At 45.7% G+C, this 18,635-nt stretch overlaps 88 pseudogenes; all 88 read left to right on the top strand.

The window, feature by feature from the left end:
• The first annotated feature begins 115 nt into the window (after positions 1-115).
• On the top strand, positions 116-234 carry LOC140112888 (5S ribosomal RNA; annotated as a pseudogene).
• Positions 235-306: 72 nt separating this feature from the next.
• Positions 307-425, top strand: LOC140090558 (5S ribosomal RNA; annotated as a pseudogene).
• A 72-nt stretch (positions 426-497) lies between these two features.
• LOC140112812 (5S ribosomal RNA) lies at positions 498-616 on the top strand (annotated as a pseudogene).
• Positions 617-879: 263 nt separating this feature from the next.
• Positions 880-998, top strand: LOC140106664 (5S ribosomal RNA; annotated as a pseudogene).
• A 70-nt stretch (positions 999-1,068) lies between these two features.
• LOC140104841 (5S ribosomal RNA) lies at positions 1,069-1,187 on the top strand (annotated as a pseudogene).
• Positions 1,188-1,257: 70 nt separating this feature from the next.
• LOC140106042 (5S ribosomal RNA) lies at positions 1,258-1,376 on the top strand (annotated as a pseudogene).
• A 72-nt stretch (positions 1,377-1,448) lies between these two features.
• LOC140090547 (5S ribosomal RNA) lies at positions 1,449-1,567 on the top strand (annotated as a pseudogene).
• A 70-nt stretch (positions 1,568-1,637) lies between these two features.
• Positions 1,638-1,756, top strand: LOC140111351 (5S ribosomal RNA; annotated as a pseudogene).
• Positions 1,757-1,826: 70 nt separating this feature from the next.
• On the top strand, positions 1,827-1,945 carry LOC140090536 (5S ribosomal RNA; annotated as a pseudogene).
• Positions 1,946-2,015: 70 nt separating this feature from the next.
• LOC140101745 (5S ribosomal RNA) lies at positions 2,016-2,134 on the top strand (annotated as a pseudogene).
• Positions 2,135-2,204: 70 nt separating this feature from the next.
• LOC140090525 (5S ribosomal RNA) lies at positions 2,205-2,323 on the top strand (annotated as a pseudogene).
• Positions 2,324-2,395: 72 nt separating this feature from the next.
• On the top strand, positions 2,396-2,514 carry LOC140090514 (5S ribosomal RNA; annotated as a pseudogene).
• A 70-nt stretch (positions 2,515-2,584) lies between these two features.
• Positions 2,585-2,703, top strand: LOC140090503 (5S ribosomal RNA; annotated as a pseudogene).
• Positions 2,704-2,775: 72 nt separating this feature from the next.
• On the top strand, positions 2,776-2,894 carry LOC140109932 (5S ribosomal RNA; annotated as a pseudogene).
• A 72-nt stretch (positions 2,895-2,966) lies between these two features.
• On the top strand, positions 2,967-3,085 carry LOC140113035 (5S ribosomal RNA; annotated as a pseudogene).
• A 259-nt stretch (positions 3,086-3,344) lies between these two features.
• On the top strand, positions 3,345-3,463 carry LOC140113034 (5S ribosomal RNA; annotated as a pseudogene).
• Positions 3,464-3,681: 218 nt separating this feature from the next.
• On the top strand, positions 3,682-3,800 carry LOC140106388 (5S ribosomal RNA; annotated as a pseudogene).
• A 450-nt stretch (positions 3,801-4,250) lies between these two features.
• On the top strand, positions 4,251-4,369 carry LOC140105834 (5S ribosomal RNA; annotated as a pseudogene).
• Positions 4,370-4,439: 70 nt separating this feature from the next.
• On the top strand, positions 4,440-4,558 carry LOC140090492 (5S ribosomal RNA; annotated as a pseudogene).
• A 72-nt stretch (positions 4,559-4,630) lies between these two features.
• LOC140109921 (5S ribosomal RNA) lies at positions 4,631-4,749 on the top strand (annotated as a pseudogene).
• Positions 4,750-4,821: 72 nt separating this feature from the next.
• On the top strand, positions 4,822-4,940 carry LOC140090481 (5S ribosomal RNA; annotated as a pseudogene).
• A 72-nt stretch (positions 4,941-5,012) lies between these two features.
• LOC140090459 (5S ribosomal RNA) lies at positions 5,013-5,131 on the top strand (annotated as a pseudogene).
• A 72-nt stretch (positions 5,132-5,203) lies between these two features.
• LOC140112811 (5S ribosomal RNA) lies at positions 5,204-5,322 on the top strand (annotated as a pseudogene).
• A 72-nt stretch (positions 5,323-5,394) lies between these two features.
• On the top strand, positions 5,395-5,513 carry LOC140109999 (5S ribosomal RNA; annotated as a pseudogene).
• A 72-nt stretch (positions 5,514-5,585) lies between these two features.
• LOC140109799 (5S ribosomal RNA) lies at positions 5,586-5,704 on the top strand (annotated as a pseudogene).
• A 70-nt stretch (positions 5,705-5,774) lies between these two features.
• Positions 5,775-5,893, top strand: LOC140104836 (5S ribosomal RNA; annotated as a pseudogene).
• A 70-nt stretch (positions 5,894-5,963) lies between these two features.
• Positions 5,964-6,082, top strand: LOC140106038 (5S ribosomal RNA; annotated as a pseudogene).
• A 72-nt stretch (positions 6,083-6,154) lies between these two features.
• LOC140090448 (5S ribosomal RNA) lies at positions 6,155-6,273 on the top strand (annotated as a pseudogene).
• Positions 6,274-6,343: 70 nt separating this feature from the next.
• LOC140099742 (5S ribosomal RNA) lies at positions 6,344-6,462 on the top strand (annotated as a pseudogene).
• A 70-nt stretch (positions 6,463-6,532) lies between these two features.
• LOC140090437 (5S ribosomal RNA) lies at positions 6,533-6,651 on the top strand (annotated as a pseudogene).
• A 70-nt stretch (positions 6,652-6,721) lies between these two features.
• On the top strand, positions 6,722-6,840 carry LOC140111451 (5S ribosomal RNA; annotated as a pseudogene).
• A 70-nt stretch (positions 6,841-6,910) lies between these two features.
• On the top strand, positions 6,911-7,029 carry LOC140090426 (5S ribosomal RNA; annotated as a pseudogene).
• A 72-nt stretch (positions 7,030-7,101) lies between these two features.
• LOC140109910 (5S ribosomal RNA) lies at positions 7,102-7,220 on the top strand (annotated as a pseudogene).
• Positions 7,221-7,292: 72 nt separating this feature from the next.
• On the top strand, positions 7,293-7,411 carry LOC140090415 (5S ribosomal RNA; annotated as a pseudogene).
• A 70-nt stretch (positions 7,412-7,481) lies between these two features.
• On the top strand, positions 7,482-7,600 carry LOC140090404 (5S ribosomal RNA; annotated as a pseudogene).
• Positions 7,601-7,672: 72 nt separating this feature from the next.
• LOC140113230 (5S ribosomal RNA) lies at positions 7,673-7,791 on the top strand (annotated as a pseudogene).
• A 70-nt stretch (positions 7,792-7,861) lies between these two features.
• Positions 7,862-7,980, top strand: LOC140090393 (5S ribosomal RNA; annotated as a pseudogene).
• Positions 7,981-8,051: 71 nt separating this feature from the next.
• On the top strand, positions 8,052-8,170 carry LOC140096541 (5S ribosomal RNA; annotated as a pseudogene).
• A 70-nt stretch (positions 8,171-8,240) lies between these two features.
• LOC140090382 (5S ribosomal RNA) lies at positions 8,241-8,359 on the top strand (annotated as a pseudogene).
• A 72-nt stretch (positions 8,360-8,431) lies between these two features.
• On the top strand, positions 8,432-8,550 carry LOC140112887 (5S ribosomal RNA; annotated as a pseudogene).
• A 72-nt stretch (positions 8,551-8,622) lies between these two features.
• Positions 8,623-8,741, top strand: LOC140090371 (5S ribosomal RNA; annotated as a pseudogene).
• A 261-nt stretch (positions 8,742-9,002) lies between these two features.
• LOC140112858 (5S ribosomal RNA) lies at positions 9,003-9,121 on the top strand (annotated as a pseudogene).
• Positions 9,122-9,193: 72 nt separating this feature from the next.
• Positions 9,194-9,312, top strand: LOC140111045 (5S ribosomal RNA; annotated as a pseudogene).
• Positions 9,313-9,384: 72 nt separating this feature from the next.
• LOC140109976 (5S ribosomal RNA) lies at positions 9,385-9,503 on the top strand (annotated as a pseudogene).
• Positions 9,504-9,575: 72 nt separating this feature from the next.
• On the top strand, positions 9,576-9,694 carry LOC140109788 (5S ribosomal RNA; annotated as a pseudogene).
• A 70-nt stretch (positions 9,695-9,764) lies between these two features.
• Positions 9,765-9,883, top strand: LOC140104834 (5S ribosomal RNA; annotated as a pseudogene).
• Positions 9,884-9,953: 70 nt separating this feature from the next.
• Positions 9,954-10,072, top strand: LOC140106033 (5S ribosomal RNA; annotated as a pseudogene).
• Positions 10,073-10,144: 72 nt separating this feature from the next.
• LOC140090360 (5S ribosomal RNA) lies at positions 10,145-10,263 on the top strand (annotated as a pseudogene).
• Positions 10,264-10,333: 70 nt separating this feature from the next.
• Positions 10,334-10,452, top strand: LOC140099731 (5S ribosomal RNA; annotated as a pseudogene).
• Positions 10,453-10,522: 70 nt separating this feature from the next.
• LOC140090337 (5S ribosomal RNA) lies at positions 10,523-10,641 on the top strand (annotated as a pseudogene).
• A 70-nt stretch (positions 10,642-10,711) lies between these two features.
• LOC140090326 (5S ribosomal RNA) lies at positions 10,712-10,830 on the top strand (annotated as a pseudogene).
• A 70-nt stretch (positions 10,831-10,900) lies between these two features.
• LOC140090315 (5S ribosomal RNA) lies at positions 10,901-11,019 on the top strand (annotated as a pseudogene).
• Positions 11,020-11,091: 72 nt separating this feature from the next.
• LOC140109899 (5S ribosomal RNA) lies at positions 11,092-11,210 on the top strand (annotated as a pseudogene).
• A 72-nt stretch (positions 11,211-11,282) lies between these two features.
• LOC140097604 (5S ribosomal RNA) lies at positions 11,283-11,401 on the top strand (annotated as a pseudogene).
• A 70-nt stretch (positions 11,402-11,471) lies between these two features.
• LOC140090304 (5S ribosomal RNA) lies at positions 11,472-11,590 on the top strand (annotated as a pseudogene).
• A 70-nt stretch (positions 11,591-11,660) lies between these two features.
• On the top strand, positions 11,661-11,779 carry LOC140105831 (5S ribosomal RNA; annotated as a pseudogene).
• A 72-nt stretch (positions 11,780-11,851) lies between these two features.
• Positions 11,852-11,970, top strand: LOC140113229 (5S ribosomal RNA; annotated as a pseudogene).
• Positions 11,971-12,040: 70 nt separating this feature from the next.
• LOC140096530 (5S ribosomal RNA) lies at positions 12,041-12,159 on the top strand (annotated as a pseudogene).
• Positions 12,160-12,229: 70 nt separating this feature from the next.
• Positions 12,230-12,348, top strand: LOC140090293 (5S ribosomal RNA; annotated as a pseudogene).
• A 72-nt stretch (positions 12,349-12,420) lies between these two features.
• On the top strand, positions 12,421-12,539 carry LOC140112886 (5S ribosomal RNA; annotated as a pseudogene).
• Positions 12,540-12,611: 72 nt separating this feature from the next.
• On the top strand, positions 12,612-12,730 carry LOC140090282 (5S ribosomal RNA; annotated as a pseudogene).
• Positions 12,731-13,182: 452 nt separating this feature from the next.
• Positions 13,183-13,301, top strand: LOC140099720 (5S ribosomal RNA; annotated as a pseudogene).
• Positions 13,302-13,560: 259 nt separating this feature from the next.
• Positions 13,561-13,679, top strand: LOC140106028 (5S ribosomal RNA; annotated as a pseudogene).
• A 29-nt stretch (positions 13,680-13,708) lies between these two features.
• LOC140113228 (5S ribosomal RNA) lies at positions 13,709-13,827 on the top strand (annotated as a pseudogene).
• A 72-nt stretch (positions 13,828-13,899) lies between these two features.
• LOC140113227 (5S ribosomal RNA) lies at positions 13,900-14,018 on the top strand (annotated as a pseudogene).
• Positions 14,019-14,088: 70 nt separating this feature from the next.
• Positions 14,089-14,207, top strand: LOC140096519 (5S ribosomal RNA; annotated as a pseudogene).
• Positions 14,208-14,279: 72 nt separating this feature from the next.
• On the top strand, positions 14,280-14,398 carry LOC140090271 (5S ribosomal RNA; annotated as a pseudogene).
• Positions 14,399-14,469: 71 nt separating this feature from the next.
• LOC140097582 (5S ribosomal RNA) lies at positions 14,470-14,588 on the top strand (annotated as a pseudogene).
• Positions 14,589-14,658: 70 nt separating this feature from the next.
• LOC140099709 (5S ribosomal RNA) lies at positions 14,659-14,777 on the top strand (annotated as a pseudogene).
• Positions 14,778-14,847: 70 nt separating this feature from the next.
• On the top strand, positions 14,848-14,966 carry LOC140090260 (5S ribosomal RNA; annotated as a pseudogene).
• Positions 14,967-15,036: 70 nt separating this feature from the next.
• Positions 15,037-15,155, top strand: LOC140111443 (5S ribosomal RNA; annotated as a pseudogene).
• A 70-nt stretch (positions 15,156-15,225) lies between these two features.
• Positions 15,226-15,344, top strand: LOC140090249 (5S ribosomal RNA; annotated as a pseudogene).
• A 70-nt stretch (positions 15,345-15,414) lies between these two features.
• LOC140090238 (5S ribosomal RNA) lies at positions 15,415-15,533 on the top strand (annotated as a pseudogene).
• A 72-nt stretch (positions 15,534-15,605) lies between these two features.
• LOC140113226 (5S ribosomal RNA) lies at positions 15,606-15,724 on the top strand (annotated as a pseudogene).
• Positions 15,725-15,794: 70 nt separating this feature from the next.
• LOC140106317 (5S ribosomal RNA) lies at positions 15,795-15,913 on the top strand (annotated as a pseudogene).
• A 72-nt stretch (positions 15,914-15,985) lies between these two features.
• LOC140090216 (5S ribosomal RNA) lies at positions 15,986-16,104 on the top strand (annotated as a pseudogene).
• Positions 16,105-16,175: 71 nt separating this feature from the next.
• Positions 16,176-16,294, top strand: LOC140096508 (5S ribosomal RNA; annotated as a pseudogene).
• A 70-nt stretch (positions 16,295-16,364) lies between these two features.
• LOC140090205 (5S ribosomal RNA) lies at positions 16,365-16,483 on the top strand (annotated as a pseudogene).
• A 72-nt stretch (positions 16,484-16,555) lies between these two features.
• On the top strand, positions 16,556-16,674 carry LOC140112884 (5S ribosomal RNA; annotated as a pseudogene).
• A 72-nt stretch (positions 16,675-16,746) lies between these two features.
• On the top strand, positions 16,747-16,865 carry LOC140108479 (5S ribosomal RNA; annotated as a pseudogene).
• Positions 16,866-17,126: 261 nt separating this feature from the next.
• LOC140112857 (5S ribosomal RNA) lies at positions 17,127-17,245 on the top strand (annotated as a pseudogene).
• A 72-nt stretch (positions 17,246-17,317) lies between these two features.
• LOC140111034 (5S ribosomal RNA) lies at positions 17,318-17,436 on the top strand (annotated as a pseudogene).
• A 72-nt stretch (positions 17,437-17,508) lies between these two features.
• On the top strand, positions 17,509-17,627 carry LOC140109965 (5S ribosomal RNA; annotated as a pseudogene).
• A 72-nt stretch (positions 17,628-17,699) lies between these two features.
• LOC140109777 (5S ribosomal RNA) lies at positions 17,700-17,818 on the top strand (annotated as a pseudogene).
• Positions 17,819-17,888: 70 nt separating this feature from the next.
• On the top strand, positions 17,889-18,007 carry LOC140104829 (5S ribosomal RNA; annotated as a pseudogene).
• A 70-nt stretch (positions 18,008-18,077) lies between these two features.
• Positions 18,078-18,196, top strand: LOC140106027 (5S ribosomal RNA; annotated as a pseudogene).
• A 72-nt stretch (positions 18,197-18,268) lies between these two features.
• Positions 18,269-18,387, top strand: LOC140090194 (5S ribosomal RNA; annotated as a pseudogene).
• Positions 18,388-18,457: 70 nt separating this feature from the next.
• Positions 18,458-18,576, top strand: LOC140099687 (5S ribosomal RNA; annotated as a pseudogene).
• Positions 18,577-18,635: the final 59 nt, after the last annotated feature.

The following is an 18,635-nucleotide window of genomic DNA, read 5'->3' as shown; positions in this document are numbered from 1 at the left end:
ACCAGCATGGGAGACTGGCTGGGAATCCCAAGTTCCGTTGACCTTTTTGAACCTGAAAATTGTGTTAGTTTCTCTGTCAAAGATGTTAAAAGAAGGTTCAAATTGAACAGCTGCTGTCAACGGCCATTCTAAGCTGAATGTGCCTGCTCTCGTCAGATCGGAGCAGCAATGCAGCTTAAGGCTTGGCAAGTACCAGCATGGGAGACTGGCTGGGAATCCCAAGTTCCGTTGACCTTTTTGAACCTGAAAATTGTGTTAGTTTCTCTGTCAAAGATGGTAAAAGAAGGTTCGAATTGAACAGCTGCTGTCAACGGCCATTCTAAGCTGAATGTGCCTGCTCTCGTCAGATCGCAGCAGCAATGCAGCTTAAGGCTTGGCAAGTACCAGCATGGGAGACTGGCTGGGAATCCCAAGTTCCGTTGACCTTTTTGAACCTGAAAATTGTGTTAGTTTCCCTGTCAAAGATAGTAAAAGAAGGTTCAAATTGAACAGCTGCTGTCAATGGCCATTATAAGCTGAATGTGCCTGCTCTCGTCAGATCGCAGCAGCAATGCAGCTTAAGGCTTGGCAAGTACCAGCATGGGAGACTGGCTGGGAATCCCAAGTTCCGTTGACCTTTTTGAACCTGAAAATTGTGTTAGTTTCCCTGTCAAAGATAGTAAAAGAAGGTTCAAATTGAACAGCTGCTGTCAATGGCCATTCTAAGCTGAATGTGCCTGCTCTCGTCAGATCGCTGCAGCAATGCAGCTTAAGGCTTGGCAAGTACCAGCATGGGAGACTGGCTGGGAATCCCAAGTTCTTTTGACCTTTTTGAATCTGAAAATTGTGTTAGTTTCTCTGTCAAAGATGGTAAAAGAAGGTTCAAATTGAACAGCTGCTGTCAACGGCCATTCTAAGCTTAATGTGCCTGCTCTCGTCAGATCGCAGCAGAAATGCAGCTTAAGGCTTGGCAAGTACCAGCATGGGAGACTGGCTGGGAATCCCAAGTTCCGTTGACCTTTTTAAACCTGAAAATTGTGTTAGTTTCTCTATGAGATAGTAAAAGAAGGTTCAAATTGAACAGCTGCTGTCAACGGCCATTCTAAGCTGAATGTGCCTGCTCTCGTCAGATCGCAGCAGCAATGCAGCTTAAGGCTTGGCAAGTACCAGCATGGGAGACTGGCTGGGAATCCCAAGTTCCGTTGAACTTTTTGAACCTGAAAATTGTGTTAGTTTCTCTATGAGATAGTAAAAGAAGGTTCAAATTGAACAGCTGCTGTCAACGGCCATTCTAAGCTGAATGTGCCTGCTCTCGTCAGATCGCAGCAGCAATGCAGCTTAAGGCTTGGCAAGTACCAGCATGGGAGACTGGCTGGAAATCCCAAGTTCCGTTGACCTTTTTGAACCTGAAAATTGTGTTAGTTTCCCTGTCAAAGATGGTAAAAGAAGGTTCAAATTTAACAGTTGCTGTCAACGGCCATTCTAAGCTGAATGTGCCTGCTCTCGTCAGATCGCAGCAGCAATGCAGCTTAAGGCTTGGCAAGTACCAGCATGGGAGACTGGCTGGGAATCCCAAGTTCCGTTGACCTTTTTGAACCTGAAAATTGTGTTAGTTTCTCTATGAGATAGTAAAAGAAGGTTCAAATTGAACAGCTGCTGTCAACGGCCATTCTAAGCTGAATGTGCCTGCTCTCGTCAGATCGCAGCAGAAATGCAGCTTAAGGCTTGGCAAGTACCAGCATGGGAGACTGGCTGGAAATCCCAAGTTCCGTTGACCTTTTTGAACCTGAAAATTGTGTTAGTTTCTCTATGAGATAGTAAAAGAAGGTTCAAATTGAACAGCTGCTGTCAACGGCCATTCTAAGCTGAATGTGCCTGCTCTCGTCAGATCGCAGCAGCAATGCAGCTTAAGGCTTGGCAAGTACCAGCATGGGAGACTGGCTGGGAATCCCAAGTTCCGTTGACCTTTATGAACCTGAAAATTGTGTTAGTTTCTCTATGAGATAGTAAAAGAAGGTTCAAATTGAACAGCTGCTGTCAACGGCCATTCTAAGCTGAATTTGCCTGCTCTCGTCAGATCGCAGCAGCAATGCAGCTTAAGGCTTGGCAAGTACCAGCATGGGAGACTGGCTGGGAATCCCAAGTTCCGTTGACCTTTTTGAACCTGAAAATTGTGTTAGTTTCTCTATGAGATAGTAAAAGAAGGTTCAAATTGAACAGCTGCTGTCAACGGCCATTCTAAGCTGAATGTGCCTGCTCTCGTCAGATCGCAGCAGCAATGCAGCTTAAGGCTTGGCAAGTACCAGCATGGGAGACTGGCTGGGAATCCCAAGTTCCGTTGACCTTTTTGAACCTGAAAATTGTGTTAGTTTCTCTGTCAAAGATGGTAAAAGAAGGTTCAAATTGAACAGCTGCTGTCAACGGCCATTCTAAGCTGAATGTGCCTGCTCTCGTCAGATCGCAGCAGCAATGCAGCTTAAGGCTTGGCAAGTACCAGCATGGGAGACTGGCTGGGAATCCCAAGTTCCGTTGACCTTTTTGAACCTGAAAATTGTGTTAGTTTCTCTATGAGATAGTAAAAGAAGGTTCAAATTGAACAGCTGCTGTCAACGGCCATTCTAAGCTGAATGTGCCTGCTCTCGTCAGATCGCAGCAGCAATGCAGCTTAAGGCTTGGCAAGTACCAGCATGGGAGACTGGCTGGGAATCCCAAGTTCCGTTGACCTTTTTGAACCTGAAAATTGTATTAGTTTCTCTGTCAAAGATGGTAAAAGAAGGTTCAAATTGAACAGCTGCTGTCAATGGCCATTCTAAGCTGAATGTGCCTGCTCTCGTCAGATCACAGCAGCAATGCAGCTTAAGGCTTGGCAAGTACCAGCATGGGAGACTGGCTGGGAATCCCAAGTTCCGTTGACCTTTTTGAACCTGAAAATTGTGTTAGTTTCTCTGTCAAAGATGGTAAAAGAAGGTTCAAATTGAACAGCTGCTGTCATCGGCCATTCTAAGCTGAATGTGCCTGCTCTCGTCAGATCGCAGCAGCAATGCAGCTTAAGGCTTGGCAAGTACCAGCATGGGAGACTGGCTGGGAATCCCAAGTTCAGTTGACCTTTTTGAACCTGAAAATTGTGTTAGTTTCTCTATGAGATAGTAAAAGAAGGTTCAAATTGAACAGCTGCTGTCAACGGCCATTCTAAGCTGAATGTGCCTTCTCTCGTCAGATCGCAGCAGCAATGCATCTTAAGGCTTGGCAAGTACCAGCATGGGAGACTGGCTGGGAATCCCAAGTTCCGTTGACTTTTTTGAACCTGAAAATTGTGTTAGTTTCTCTATGAGATAGTAAAAGAAGGTTCAAATTGAACAGCTGCTGTCAACGGCCATTCTAAGCTGAATGTGCCTGCTCTTGTCAGATCGCAGCAGCAATGCAGCTTAAGGCTTGGCAAGTACCAGCATGGGAGACTGGCTGGAAATCCCAAGTTCCGTTGACCTTTTTGAACCTGAAATTTGAACAGCTGCTGTCAACTGCCATTCTAAGCTGAATGTGCCTGCTCTCGTCAGATTGCAGCAGCAATGCAGCTTAAGGCTTGGCAAGTACCAGCATGGGAGACTGGCTGGGAATCCCAAGTTCCGTTGACTTTTTTGAACCTGAAAATTGTGTTAGTTTCTCTATGAGATAGTAAAAGAAGGTTCAAATTGAACAGCTGCTGTCAACGGCCATTCTAAGCTGAATGTGCCTGCTCTTGTCAGATCGCAGCAGCAATGCAGCTTAAGGCTTGGCAAGTACCAGAATGGGAGACTGGCTGGGAATCCCAAGTTCTGTTGACTTCTTTGAACAAGAAAATTGTGTTAGTTTCTCTATGAGGTAGTAAAAGAAGGTTCAAATTGAACAGCTGCTGTCAATGGCCATTCTAAGCTGAATGTGCCTGCTCTAGTCAGATCGCAGCAGCAATGCAGTTTAAGGCTTGGCGAGTACCAGCATGGGAGACTGGCTGGCAATCCCAAGTTCCGTTGACCTTTTTGAACCTGAAAATTGTGTTAGTTTCTCTATGAGATAGTAAAAGAAGGTTCAAATTGAACAGCTGCTGTCAACAGCCATTCCAAGCTGAATGTGCCTGCTCTCGTCAGATCGCAGCAGAAATGCAGCTTAAGGCTTGGCAAGTACCAGCATGGGAGACTGGCTGGGAATCCCAAGTTCCGTTGACCTTTTTGAACCTGAAAATTGTGTTAGTTTCCCTGTCAAAGATGGTAAAAGAAGGTTCAAATTGAACAGCTGCTGTCAACGGCCATTCTAAGCTGAATGTGCCAGCTCTCGTCAGATCGCAGCAGCAATGCAGCTTAAGGCTTGGCAAGTACCAGCATGGGAGACTGGCTGGGAATCCCAAGTTCCGTTGACCTTTTTGAACCTGAAAATTGTGTTAGTTTCTCTATGAGATAGTAAAAGAAGGTTCAAATTGAACAGCTGCTGTCAACGGCCATTCTAAGCTGAATGTGCCTGCTCTCGTCAGATCGCAGCAGCAATGCAGCTTAAGGCTTGGCAAGTACCAGCATGGGAGACTGGCTGGGAATCCCAAGTTCCGTTGACCTTTTTGAACCTGAAAATTGTATTAGTTTCTCTGTCAAAGATGGTAAAAGAAGGTTCAAATTGAACAGCTGCTGTCAATGGCCATTCTAAGCTGAATGTGCCTGCTCTCGTCAGATCACAGCAGCAATGCAGCTTAAGGCTTGGCAAGTACCAGCATGGGAGACTGGCTGGGAATCCCAAGTTCCGTTGACCTTTTTGAACCTGAAAATTGTGTTAGTTTCTCTGTCAAAGATGGTAAAAGAAGGTTCAAATTGAACAGCTGCTGTCAACGGCCATTCTAAGCTGAATGTGCCTGCTCTCGTCAGATCGCAGCAGCAATGCAGCTTAAGGCTTGGCAAGTACCAGCATGGGAGACTGGCTGGGAATCCCAAGTTCCGTTGACCTTTTTGAACCTGAAAATTGTGTTAGTTTCTCTGTCAAAGATGGTAAAAGAAGGTTCGAATTGAACAGCTGCTGTCAACGGCCATTCTAAGCTGAATGTGCCTGCTCTCGTCAGATCGCAGCAGCAATGCAGCTTAAGGCTTGGCAAGTACCAGCATGGGAGACTGGCTGGGAATCCCAAGTTCCGTTGACCTTTTTGAACCTGAAAATTGTGTTAGTTTCCCTGTCAAAGATAGTAAAAGAAGGTTCAAATTGAACAGCTGCTGTCAATGGCCATTATAAGCTGAATGTGCCTGCTCTCGTCAGATCGCAGCAGCAATGCAGCTTAAGGCTTGGCAAGTACCAGCATGGGAGACTGGCTGGGAATCCCAAGTTCCGTTGACCTTTTTGAACCTGAAAATTGTGTTAGTTTCCCTGTCAAAGATAGTAAAAGAAGGTTCAAATTGAACAGCTGCTGTCAATGGCCATTCTAAGCTGAATGTGCCTGCTCTCGTCAGATCGCTGCAGCAATGCAGCTTAAGGCTTGGCAAGTACCAGCATGGGAGACTGGCTGGGAATCCCAAGTTCTGTTGACCTTTTTGAATCTGAAAATTGTGTTAGTTTCTCTGTCAAAGATGGTAAAAGAAGGTTCAAATTGAACAGCTGCTGTCAACGGCCATTCTAAGCTGAATGTGCCTGCTCTCGTCAGATCGCAGCAGAAATGCAGCTTAAGGCTTGGCAAGTAGCAGCATGGGAGACTGGCTGGGAATCCCAAGTTCCGTTGACCTTTTTGAACCTGAAAATTGTGTTAGTTTCTCTATGAGATAGTAAAAGAAGGTTCAAATTGAACAGCTGCTGTCAACGGCCATTCTAAGCTGAATGTGCCTGCTCTCGTCAGATCGCAGCAGCAATGCAGCTTAAGGCTTGGCAAGTACCAGCATGGGAGACTGGCTGGGAATCCCAAGTTCCGTTGAACTTTTTGAACCTGAAAATTGTGTTAGTTTCTCTATGAGATAGTAAAAAAAGGTTCAAATTGAACAGCTGCTGTCAACGGCCATTCTAAGCTGAATGTGCCTGCTCTCGTCAGATCGCAGCAGCAATGCAGCTTAAGGCTTGGCAAGTACCAGCATGGGAGACTGGCTGGAAATCCCAAGTTCCGTTGACCTTTTTGAACCTGAAAATTGTGTTAGTTTCCCTGTCAAAGATGGTAAAAGAAGGTTCAAATTTAACAGCTGCTGTCAACGGCCATTCTAAGCTGAATGTGCCTGCTCTCGTCAGATCGCAGCAGCAATGCAGCTTAAGGCTTGGCAAGTACCAGCATGGGAGACTGGCTGGGAATCCCAAGTTCCGTTGACCTTTTTGAACCTGAAAATTGTGTTAGTTTCTCTATGAGATAGTAAAAGAAGGTTCAAATTGAACAGCTGCTGTCAACGGCCATTCTAAGCTGAATGTGCCTGCTCTCGTCAGATCGCAGCAGAAATGCAGCTTAAGGCTTGGCAAGTACCAGCATGGGAGACTGGCTGGGAATCCCAAGTTCCGTTGACCTTTTTGAACCTGAAAATTGTGTTAGTTTCTCTATGAGATAGTAAAAGAAGGTTCAAATTGAACAGCTGCTGTCAACGGCCATTCTAAGCTGAATGTGCCTGCTCTCGTCAGATCGCAGCAGCAATGCAGCTTAAGGCTTGGCAAGTACCAGCATGGGAGACTGGCTGGGAATCCCAAGTTCCGTTGACCTCTTTGAACCTGAAAATTGTGTTAGTTTCTCTATGAGATAGTAAAAGAAGGTTCAAATTGAACAGCTGCTGTCAACGGCCATTCTAAGCTGAATGTGCCTGCTCTTGTCAGATCGCAGCAGCAATGCAGCTTAAGGCTTGGCAAGTACCAGCATGGGAGACTGGCTGGGAATCCCAAGTTCCGTTGTCCTTTTTGAACCTGAAAATTGTGTTAGTTTCTCTATGAGATAGTAAAAGAAGGTTCACATTGAACAGCTGCTGTCAACGGCCATTCTAAGCTGAATGTGCCTGCTCTCGTCAGATCGCAGCAGCAATGCAGCTTAAGGCTTGGCAAGTACCAGCATGGGAGACTGGCTGGGAATCCCAAGTTCCGTTGACCTTTTTGAACCTGAAAATTGTATTAGTTTCTCTGTCAAAGATGGTAAAAGAAGGTTCAAATTGAACAGCTGCTGTCAATGGCCATTCTAAGCTGAATGTGCCTGCTCTCGTCAGATCACAGCAGCAATGCAGCTTAAGGCTTGGCAAGTACCAGCATGGGAGACTGGCTGGGAATCCCAAGTTCCGTTGACCTTTTTGAACCTGAAAATTGTGTTAGTTTCTCTGTCAAAGATGGTAAAAGAAGGTTCAAATTGAACAGCTGCTGTCAACGGCCATTCTAAGCTGAATGTGCCTGCTCTCGTCAGATCGCAGCAGCAATGCAGCTTAAGGCTTGGCAAGTACCAGCATGGGAGACTGGCTGGGAATCCCAAGTTCCGTTGACCTTTTTGAACCTGAAAATTGTGTTAGTTTCTCTATGAGATAGTAAAAGAAGGTTCAAATTGAACAGCTGCTGTCAACGGCCATTCTAAGCTGAATGTGCCTGCTCTCGTCAGATCGCAGCAGCAATGCAGCTTAAGGCTTGGCAAGTACCAGCATGGGAGACTGGCTGGGAATCCCAAGTTCCGTTGACCTTTTTGAACCTGAAAATTGTATTAGTTTCTCTGTCAAAGATGGTAAAAGAAGGTTCAAATTGAACAGCTGCTGTCAACTGCCATTCTAAGCTGAATGTGCCTGCTCTCGTCAGATTGCAGCAGCAATGCAGCTTAAGGCTTGGCAAGTACCAGCATGGGAGACTGGCTGGGAATCCCAAGTTCCGTTGACCTTTTTGAACCTGAAAATTGTGTTAGTTTCTCTATGAGATAGTAAAAGAAGGTTCACATTGAACAGCTGCTGTCAACGGCCATTCTAAGCTGAATGTGCCTGCTCTCGTCAGATCGCAGCAGCAATGCAGCTTAAGGCTTGGCAAGTACCAGCATGGGAGACTGGCTGGGAATCCCAAGTTCCGTTGACCTTTTTGAACCTGAAAATTGTGTTAGTTTCTCTATAAAAATAGTAAAAGAAGGTTCAAATTGAACAGCTGCTGTCAACGGCCATTCTAAGCTGAATGTGCCTGCTCTCGTCAGATCGCAGCAGCAATGCAGCTTAAGGCTTGGCAAGTACCAGCATGGGAGACTGGCTGGGAATCCCAAGTTCTGTTGACCTTTTTGAACCTGAAAATTGTGTTAGTTTCTCTATGAGATAGTAAAAGAAGGTTCAAATTGAACAGCTGCTGTCAACGGCCATTCTAAGCTGAATGTGCCTGCTCTCGTCAGATCGCAGCAGCAATGCAGCTTAAGGCTTGGCAAGTACCAGCATGGGAGACTGGCTGGGAATCCCAAGTTCCGTTGACCTTTTTGAACCTGAAAATTGTGTTAGTTTCTCTGTCAAAGATGGTAAAAGAAGGTTCAAATTGAACAGCTGCTGTCAACGGCCATTCTAAGCTGAATGTGCCTGCTCTCGTCAGATCGGAGCAGCAATGCAGCTTAAGGCTTGGCAAGTACCAGCATGGGAGACTGGCTGGGAATCCCAAGTTCCGTTGACCTTTTTGAACCTGAAAATTGTGTTAGTTTCTCTGTCAAAGATGGTAAAAGAAGGTTCGAATTGAACAGCTGCTGTCAACGGCCATTCTAAGCTGAATGTGCCTGCTCTCGTCAGATCGCAGCAGCAATGCAGCTTAAGGCTTGGCAAGTACCAGCATGGGAGACTGGCTGGGAATCCCAAGTTCCGTTGACCTTTTTGAACCTGAAAATTGTGTTAGTTTCCCTGTCAAAGATAGTAAAAGAAGGTTCAAATTGAACAGCTGCTGTCAATGGCCATTATAAGCTGAATGTGCCTGCTCTCATCAGATCGCAGCAGCAATGCAGCTTAAGGCTTGGCAAGTACCAGCATGGGAGACTGGCTGGGAATCCCAAGTTCCGTTGAACTTTTTGAACCTGAAAATTGTGTTAGTTTCTCTATGAGATAGTAAAAGAAGGTTCAAATTGAACAGCTACTTTCAATGGCCATTCTAAGCTGAATGTGCCTGCTCTCGTCAGATCGCTGCAGCAATGCAGCTTAAGGCTTGGCAAGTACCAGCATGGGAGACTGGCTGGGAATCCCAAGTTCCGTTGACCTTTTTGAATCTGAAAATTGTGTTAGTTTCTCTGTCAAAGATGGTAAAAGAAGGTTCAAATTGAACAGCTGCTGTCAACGGCCATTCTAAGCTGAATGTGCCTGCTCTCGTCAGATCGCAGCAGAAATGCAGCTTAAGGCATGGCAAGTACCAGCATGGGAGACTGGCTGGGAATCCCAAGTTCCGTTGACCTTTTTGAACCTGAAAATTGTGTTAGTTTCCCTGTCAAAGATAGTAAAAGAAGGTTCAAATTGAACAGCTGCTGTCAATGGCCATTCTAAGCTGAATGTGCCTGCTCTCGTCAGATCGCTGCAGCAATGCAGCTTAAGGCTTGGCAAGTACCAGCATGGGAGACTGGCTGGGAATCCCAAGTTCTGTTGACCTTTTTGAATCTGAAAATTGTGTTAGTTTCTCTGTCAAAGATGGTAAAAGAAGGTTCAAATTGAACAGCTACTGTCAACGGCCATTCTAAGCTGAATGTGCCTGCTCTCGTCAGATCGCAGCAGAAATGCAGCTTAAGGCTTGGCAAGTAGCAGCATGGGAGACTGGCTGGGAATCCCAAGTTCCGTTGACCTTTTTGAACCTGAAAATTGTGTATGTTTCTCTATGAGATAGTAAAAGAAGGTTCAAATTGAACAGCTGCTGTCAACGGCCATTCTAAGCTGAATGTGCCTGCTCTCGTCAGATCGCAGCAGCAATGCAGCTTAAGGCTTGGCAAGTACCAGCATGGGAGACTGGCTGGGAATCCCAAGTTCCGTTGAACTTTTTGAACCTGAAAATTGTGTTAGTTTCTCTATGAGATAGTAAAAGAAGGTTCAAATTGAACAGCTGCAGTCAACGGCCATTCTAAGCTGAATGTGCCTGCTCTCGTCAGATCGCAGCAGCAATGCAGCTTAAGGCTTGGCAAGTACCAGCATGGGAGACTGGCTGGAAATCCCAAGTTCCGTTGACCTTTTTGAACCTGAAAATTGTGTTAGTTTCCCTGTCAAAGATGGTAAAAGAAGGTTCAAATTTAACAGCTGCTGTCAACGGCCATTCTAAGCTGAATGTGCCTGCTCTCGTCAGATCGCAGCAGCAATGCAGCTTAAGGCTTGGCAAGTACCAGCATGGGAGACTGGCTGGGAATCCCAAGTTCCGTTGACCTTTTTGAACCTGAAAATTGTGTTAGTTTCTCTATGAGATAGTAAAAGAAGGTTCAAATTGAACAGCTGCTGTCAACGGCCATTCTAAGCTGAATGTGCCTGCTCTCGTCAGATCGCAGCAGAAATGCAGCTTAAGGCTTGGCAAGTACCAGCATGGGAGACTGGCTGGGAATCCCAAGTTCCGTTGACCTTTTTGAAACTGAAAATTGTGTTAGTTTCTCTATGAGATAGTAAAAGAAGGTTCAAATTGAACAGCTGCTGTCAACGGCCATTCTAAGCTGAATGTGCCTGCTCTCGTCAGATCGCAGCAGCAATGCAGCTTAAGGCTTGGCAAGTACCAGCATGGGAGACTGGCTGGGAATCCCAAGTTCCGTTGACCTTTTTGAACCTGAAAATTGTGTTAGTTTCTCTATGAGATAGTAAAAGAAGGTTCAAATTGAACAGCTGCTGTCAACGGCCATTCTAAGCTGAATGTGCCTGCTCTCGTCAGATCGCAGCAGCAATGCAGCTTAAGGCTTGGCAAGTACCAGCATGGGAGACTGGCTGGGAATCCCAAGTTCCGTTGACCTTTTTGAACCTGAAAATTGTGTTAGTTTCTCTATGAGATAGTAAAAGAAGGTTCAAATTGAACAGCTGCTGTCAACGGCCATTCTAAGCTGAATGTGCCTGCTCTCGTCAGATCGCAGCAGCAATGCAGCTTAAGGCTTGGCAAGTACCAGCATGGGAGACTGGCTGGGAATCCCAAGTTCCGTTGACCTTTTTGAACCTGAAAATTGTATTAGTTTCTCTGTCAAAGATGGTAAAAGAAGGTTCAAATTGAACAGCTGCTGTCAATGGCCATTCTAAGCTGAATGTGCCTGCTCTCGTCAGATCACAGCAGCAATGCAGCTTAAGGCTTGGCAAGTACCAGCATGGGAGACTGGCTGGGAATCCCAAGTTCCGTTGACCTTTTTGAACCTGAAAATTGTGTTAGTTTCTCTGTCAAAGATGGTAAAAGAAGGTTCAAATTGAACAGCTGCTGTCAATGGCCATTCTAAGCTGAATGTGCCTGCTCTCGTCAGATCGCAGCAGCAATGCAGCTTAAGGCTTGGCAAGTACCAGCATGGGAGACTGGCTGGGAATCCCAAGTTCCGTTGACCTTTTTGAACCTGAAAATTGTGTTAGTTTCTCTATGAGATAGTAAAAGAAGGTTCAAATTGAACAGCTGCTGTCAACGGCCATTCTAAGCTGAATGTGCCTGCTCTCGTCAGATCGCAGCAGCAATGCAGCTTAAGGCTTGGCAAGTACCAGCATGGGAGACTGGCTGGGAATCCCAAGTTCCGTTGACCTTTTTGAACCTGAAAATTGTGTTAGTTTCTCTATGAGATAGTAAAAGAAGGTTCAAATTGAACAGCTGCTGTCAACGGCCATTCTAAGCTGAATGTGCCAGCTCTCGTCAGATCGCAGCAGCAATGCAGCTTAAGGCTTGGCAAGTACCAGCATGGGAGACTGGCTGGGAATCCCAAGTTCCGTTGACCTTTTTGAACCTGAAAATTGTATTAGTTTCTCTGTCAAAGATGGTAAAAGAAGGTTCAAATTGAACAGCTGCTGTCAACTGCCATTCTAAGCTGAATGTGCCTGCTCTCGTCAGATTGCAGCAGCAATGCAGCTTAAGGCTTGGCAAGTACCAGCATGGGAGACTGGCTGGGAATCCCAAGTTCCGTTGACCTTTTTGAACCTGAAAATTGTGTTAGTTTCTCTATGAGATAGTAAAAGAAGGTTCACATTGAACAGCTGCTGTCAACGGCCATTCTAAGCTGAATGTGCCTGCTCTCGTCAGATCGCAGCAGCAATGCAGCTTAAGGCTTGGCAAGTACCAGCATGGGAGACTGGCTGGGAATCCCAAGTTCTGTTGACCTTTTTGAACCTGAAAATTGTGTTAGTTTCTCTATGAGATAGTAAAAGAAGGTTCAAATTGAACAGCTGCTGTCAACGGCCATTCTAAGCTGAATGTGCCTGCTCTCGTCAGATCGCAGCAGCAATGCAGCTTAAGGCTTGGCAAGTACCAGCATGGGAGACTGGCTGGGAATCCCAAGTTCCGTTGACCTTTTTGAACCTGAAAATTGTGTTAGTTTCTCTGTCAAAGATGGTAAAAGAAGGTTCAAATTGAACAGCTGCTGTCAACGGCCATTCTAAGCTGAATGTGCCTGCTCTCGTCAGATCGGAGCAGCAATGCAGCTTAAGGCTTGGCAAGTACCAGCATGGGAGACTGGCTGGGAATCCCAAGTTCCGTTGACCTTTTTGAACCTGAAAATTGTGTTAGTTTCTCTGTCAAAGATGGTAAAAGAAGGTTCGAATTGAACAGCTGCTGTCAACGGCCATTCTAAGCTGAATGTGCCTGCTCTCGTCAGATCGCAGCAGCAATGCAGCTTAAGGCTTGGCAAGTACCAGCATGGGAGACTGGCTGGGAATCCCAAGTTCCGTTGACCTTTTTGAACCTGAAAATTGTGTTAGTTTCCCTGTCAAAGATAGTAAAAGAAGGTTCAAATTGAACAGTTGCTGTCAATGGCCATTATAAGCTGAATGTGCCTGCTCTCATCAGATCGCAGCAGCAATGCAGCTTAAGGCTTGGCAAGTACCAGCATGGGAGACTGGCTGGGAATCCCAAGTTCCGTTGAACTTTTTGAACCTGAAAATTGTGTTAGTTTCTCTATGAGATAGTAAAAGAAGGTTCAAATTGAACAGCTACTTTCAATGGCCATTCTAAGCTGAATGTGCCTGCTCTCATCAGATCGCTGCAGCAATGCAGCTTAAGGCTTGGCAAGTACCAGCATGGGAGACTGGCTGGGAATCCCAAGTTCCGTTAACCTTTTTGAATCTGAAAATTGTGTTAGTTTCTCTGTCAAAGATGGTAAAAGAAGGTTCAAATTGAACAGCTGCTGTCAACGGCCATTCTAAGCTGAATGTGCCTGCTCTCGTCAGATCGCAGCAGAAATGCAGCTTAAGGCTTGGCAAGTACCAGCATGGGAGACTGGCTGGGAATCCCAAGTTCCGTTGACCTTTTTGAACCTGAAAATTGTGTTAGTTTCTCTATGAGATAGTAAAAGAAGGTTCAAATTGAACAGCTGCTGTCAACGGCCATTCTAAGCTGAATGTGCCAGCTCTCGTCAGATCGAAGCAGCAATGCAGCTTAAGGCTTGGCAAGTACCAGCATGGGAGACTGGCTGGGAATCCCAAGTTCCGTTGAACTTTTTGAACCTGAAAATTGTGTTAGTTTCTCTATGAGATAGTAAAAGAAGGTTCAAATTGAACGGCTGCTGTCAACGGCCATTCTAAGCTGAATGTGCCTGCTCTCGTCAGATCGCAGCAGCAATGCAGCTTAAGGCTTGGCAAGTACCAGCATGGGAGACTGGCTGGAAATCCCAAGTTCCGTTGACCTTTTTGAACCTGAAATTTGAACAGCTGCTGTCAACTGCCATTCTAAGCTGAATGTGCCTGCTCTCGTCAGATTGCAGCAGCAATGCAGCTTAAGGCTTGGCAAGTACCAGCATGGGAGACTGGCTGGGAATCCCAAGTTCCGTTGACCTTTTTGAACCTGAAAATTGTATTAGTTTCTCTGTCAAAGATGGTAAAAGAAGGTTCAAATTGAACAGCTGCTGTCAACTGCCATTCTAAGCTGAATGTGCCTGCTCTCGTCAGATTGCAGCAGCAATGCAGCTTAAGGCTTGGCAAGTACCAGCATGGGAGACTGGCTGGGAATCCCAAGTTCCGTTGACCTTTTTGAACCTGAAAATTGTGTTAGTTTCTCTATGAGATAGTAAAAGAAGGTTCACATTGAACAGCTGCTGTCAACGGCCATTCTAAGCTGAATGTGCCTGCTCTCGTCAGATCGCAGCAGCAATGCAGCTTAAGGCTTGGCAAGTACCAGCATGGGAGACTGGCTGGGAATCCCAAGTTCTGTTGACCTTTTTGAACCTGAAAATTGTGTTAGTTTCCCTGTCAAAGATGGTAAAAGAAGGTTCAAATTTAACAGCTGCTGTCAACGGCCATTCTAAGCTGAATGTGCCTGCTCTCGTCAGATCGCAGCAGCAATGCAGCTTAAGGCTTGGCAAGTACCAGCATGGGAGACTGGCTGGGAATCCCAAGTTCCGTTGACCTTTTTGAACCTGAAAATTGTGTTAGTTTCTCTATAAAAATAGTAAAAGAAGGTTCAAATTGAACAGCTGCTGTCAATGGCCATTCTAAGCTGAATGTGCCTGCTCTCGTCAGATCGCAGCAGCAATGCAGCTTAAGGCTTGGCAAGTACCAGCATGGGAGACTGGCTGGGAATCCCAAGTTCCGTTGACCTTTTTGAACCTGAAAATTGTGTTAGTTTCTCTATGAGATAGTAAAAGAAGGTTCAAATTGAACAGCTGCTGTCAACGGCCATTCTAAGCTGAATGTGCCTGCTCTCGTCAGATCGCAGCAGAAATGCAGCTTAAGGCTTGGCAAGTACCAGCATGGGAGACTGGCTGGGAATCCCAAGTTCCGTTGACCTTTTTGAACCTGAAAATTGTGTTAGTTTCTCTATGAGATAGTAAAAGAAGGTTCAAATTGAACAGCTGCTGTCAACGGCCATTCTAAGCTGAATGTGCCTGCTCTCGTCAGATCGCAGCAGCAATGCAGCTTAAGGCTTGGCAAGTACCAGCATGGGAGACTGGCTGGGAATCCCAAGTTCCGTTGACCTCTTTGAACCTGAAAATTGTGTTAGTTTCTCTATGAGATAGTAAAAGAAGGTTCAAATTGAACAGCTGCTGTCAACGGCCATTCTAAGCTGAATGTGCCTGCTCTTGTCAGATCGCAGCAGCAATGCAGCTTAAGGCTTGGCAAGTACCAGCATGGGAGACTGGCTGGGAATCCCAAGTTCCGTTGTCCTTTTTGAACCTGAAAATTGTGTTAGTTTCTCTATGAGATAGTAAAAGAAGGTTCAAATTGAACAGCTGCTGTCAACGGCCATTCTAAGCTGAATGTGCCTGCTCTCGTCAGATCGCAGCAGCAATGCAGCTTAAGGCTTGGCAAGTACCAGCATGGGAGACTGGCTGGGAATCCCAAGTTCCGTTGACCTTTTTGAACCTGAAAATTGTGTTAGTTTCTCTATGAGATAGTAAAAGAAGGTTCAAATTGAACAGCTGCTGTCAACGGCCATTCTAAGCTGAATGTGCCTGCTCTCGTCAGATCGCAGCAGCAATGCAGCTTAAGGCTTGGCAAGTACCAGCATGGGAGACTGGCTGGGAATCCCAAGTTCCGTTGACCTTTTTGAACCTGAAAATTGTATTAGTTTCTCTGTCAAAGATGGTAAAAGAAGGTTCAAATTGAACAGCTGCTGTCAACTGCCATTCTAAGCTGAATGTGCCTGCTCTCGTCAGATTGCAGCAGCAATGCAGCTTAAGGCTTGGCAAGTACCAGCATGGGAGACTGGCTGGGAATCCCAAGTTCCGTTGACCTTTTTGAACCTGAAAATTGTGTTAGTTTCTCTATGAGATAGTAAAAGAAGGTTCACATTGAACAGCTGCTGTCAACGGCCATTCTAAGCTGAATGTGCCTGCTCTCGTCAGATCGCAGCAGCAATGCAGCTTAAGGCTTGGCAAGTACCAGCATGGGAGACTGGCTGTGAATCCCAAGTTCTGTTGACCTTTTTGAACCTGAAAATTGTGTTAGTTTCCCTGTCAAAGATGGTAAAAGAAGGTTCAAATTTAAGAGCTGCTGTCAACGGCCATTCTAAGCTGAATGTGCCTGCTCTCGTCAGATCGCAGCAGCAATGCAGCTTAAGGCTTGGCAAGTACCAGCATGGGAGACTGGCTGGGAATCCCAAGTTCCGTTGACCTTTTTGAACCTGAAAATTGTGTTAGTTTCTCTATAAAAATAGTAAAAGAAGGTTCAAATTGAACAGCTGCTGTCAACGGCCATTCTAAGCTGAATGTGCCTGCTCTCGTCAGATCGCAGCAGCAATGCAGCTTAAGGCTTGGCAAGTACCAGCATGGGAGACTGGCTGGGAATCCCAAGTTCTGTTGACCTTTTTGAACCTGAAAATTGTGTTAGTTTCTCTATGAGATAGTAAAAGAAGGTTCAAATTGAACAGCTGCTGTCAACGGCCATTCTAAGCTGAATGTGCCTGCTCTCGTCAGATCGCAGCAGCAATGCAGCTTAAGGCTTGGCAAGTACCAGCATGGGAGACTGGCTGGGAATCCCAAGTTCCGTTGACCTTTTTGAACCTGAAAATTGTGTTAGTTTCTCTGTCAAAGATGGTAAAAGAAGGTTCAAATTGAACAGCTGCTGTCAACGGCCATTCTAAGCTGAATGTGCCTGCTCTCGTCAGATCGGAGCAGCAATGCAGCTTAAGGCTTGGCAAGTACCAGCATGGGAGACTGGCTGGGAATCCCAAGTTCCGTTGACCTTTTTGAACCTGAAAATTGTGTTAGTTTCTCTGTCAAAGATGGTAAAAGAAGGTTCGAATTGAACAGCTGCTGTCAACGGCCATTCTAAGCTGAATGTGCCTGCTCTCGTCAGATCGCAGCAGCACTGCAGCTTAAGGCTTGGCAAGTACCAGCATGGGAGACTGGCTGGGAATCCCAAGTTCCGTTGACCTTTTTGAACCTGAAAATTGTGTTAGTTTCCCTGTCAAAGATAGTAAAAGAAGGTTCAAATTGAACAGCTGCTGTCAATGGCCATTATAAGCTGAATGTGCCTGCTCTCATCAGATCGCAGCAGCAATGCAGCTTAAGGCTTGGCAAGTACCAGCATGGGAGACTGGCTGGGAATCCCAAGTTCCGTTGAACTTTTTGAACCTGAAAATTGTGTTAGTTTCTCTATGAGATAGTAAAAGAAGGTTCAAATTGAACAGCTACTTTCAATGGCCATTCTAAGCTGAATGTGCCTGCTCTCGTCAGATCGCTGCAGCAATGCAGCTTAAGGCTTGGCAAGTACCAGCATGGGAGACTGGCTGGGAATCCCAAGTTCCGTTGACCTTTTTGAATCTGAAAATTGTGTTAGTTTCTCTGTCAAAGATGGTAAAAGAAGGTTCAAATTGAACAGCTGCTGTCAACGGCCATTCTAAGCTGAATGTGCCTGCTCTCGTCAGATCGCAGCAGAAATGCAGCTTAAGGCATGGCAAGTACCAGCATGGGAGACTGGCTGGGAATCCCAAGTTCCGTTGACCTTTTTGAACCTGAAAATTGTGTTAGTTTCCCTGTCAAAGATAGTAAAAGAAGGTTCAAATTGAACAGCTGCTGTCAATGGCCATTCTAAGCTGAATGTGCCTGCTCTCGTCAGATCGCTGCAGCAATGCAGCTTAAGGCTTGGCAAGTACCAGCATGGGAGACTGGCTGGGAATCCCAAGTTCTGTTGACCTTTTTGAATCTGAAAATTGTGTTAGTTTCTCTGTCAAAGATGGTAAAAGAAGGTTCAAATTGAACAGCTGCTGTCAACGGCCATTCTAAGCTGAATGTGCCTGCTCTCGTCAGATCGCAGCAGAAATGCAGCTTAAGGCTTGGCAAGTAGCAGCATGGGAGACTGGCTGGGAATCCCAAGTTCCGTTGACCTTTTTGAACCTGAAAATTGTGTTAGTTTCTCTATGAGATAGTAAAAGAAGGTTCAAATTGAACAGCTGCTGTCAACGGCCATTCTAAGCTGAATGTGCCTGCTCTCGTCAGATCGCAGCAGCAATGCAGCTTAAGGCTTGGCAAGTACCAGCATGGGAGACTGGCTGGGAATCCCAAGTTCCGTTGAACTTTTTGAACCTGAAAATTGTGTTAGTTTCTCTATGAGATAGTAAAAGAAGGTTCAAATTGAACAGCTGCAGTCAACGGCCATTCTAAGCTGAATGTGCCTGCTCTCGTCAGATCGCAGCAGCAATGCAGCTTAAGGCTTGGCAAGTACCAGCATGGGAGACTGGCTGGAAATCCCAAGTTCCGTTGACCTTTTTGAACCTGAAAATTGTGTTAGTTTCCCTGTCAAAGATGGTAAAAGAAGGTTCAAATTTAACAGCTGCTGTCAACGGCCATTCTAAGCTGAATGTGCCTGCTCTCGTCAGATCGCAGCAGCAATGCAGCTTAAGGCTTGGCAAGTACCAGCATGGGAGACTGGCTGGGAATCCCAAGTTCCGTTGACCTTTTTGAACCTGAAAATTGTGTTAGTTTCTCTATGAGATAGTAAAAGAAGGTTCAAATTGAACAGCTGCTGTCAACGGCCATTCTAAGCTGAATGTGCCTGCTCTCGTCAGATCGCAGCAGAAATGCAGCTTAAGGCTTGGCAAGTACCAGCATGGGAGACTGGCTGGGAATCCCAAGTTCCGTTGACCTTTTTGAACCTGAAAATTGTGTTAGTTTCTCTATGAGATAGTAAAAGAAGGTTCAAATT

This window comes from Engystomops pustulosus, chromosome 1 (genome assembly GCF_040894005.1).
Source record: "Engystomops pustulosus chromosome 1, aEngPut4.maternal, whole genome shotgun sequence".
In the NCBI taxonomy this organism is placed as follows: domain Eukaryota; kingdom Metazoa; phylum Chordata; class Amphibia; order Anura; family Leptodactylidae; genus Engystomops; species Engystomops pustulosus.
Note: the sequence above shows the minus strand (reverse complement) of the source record. Positions and strands in the feature narration are given on the sequence as shown.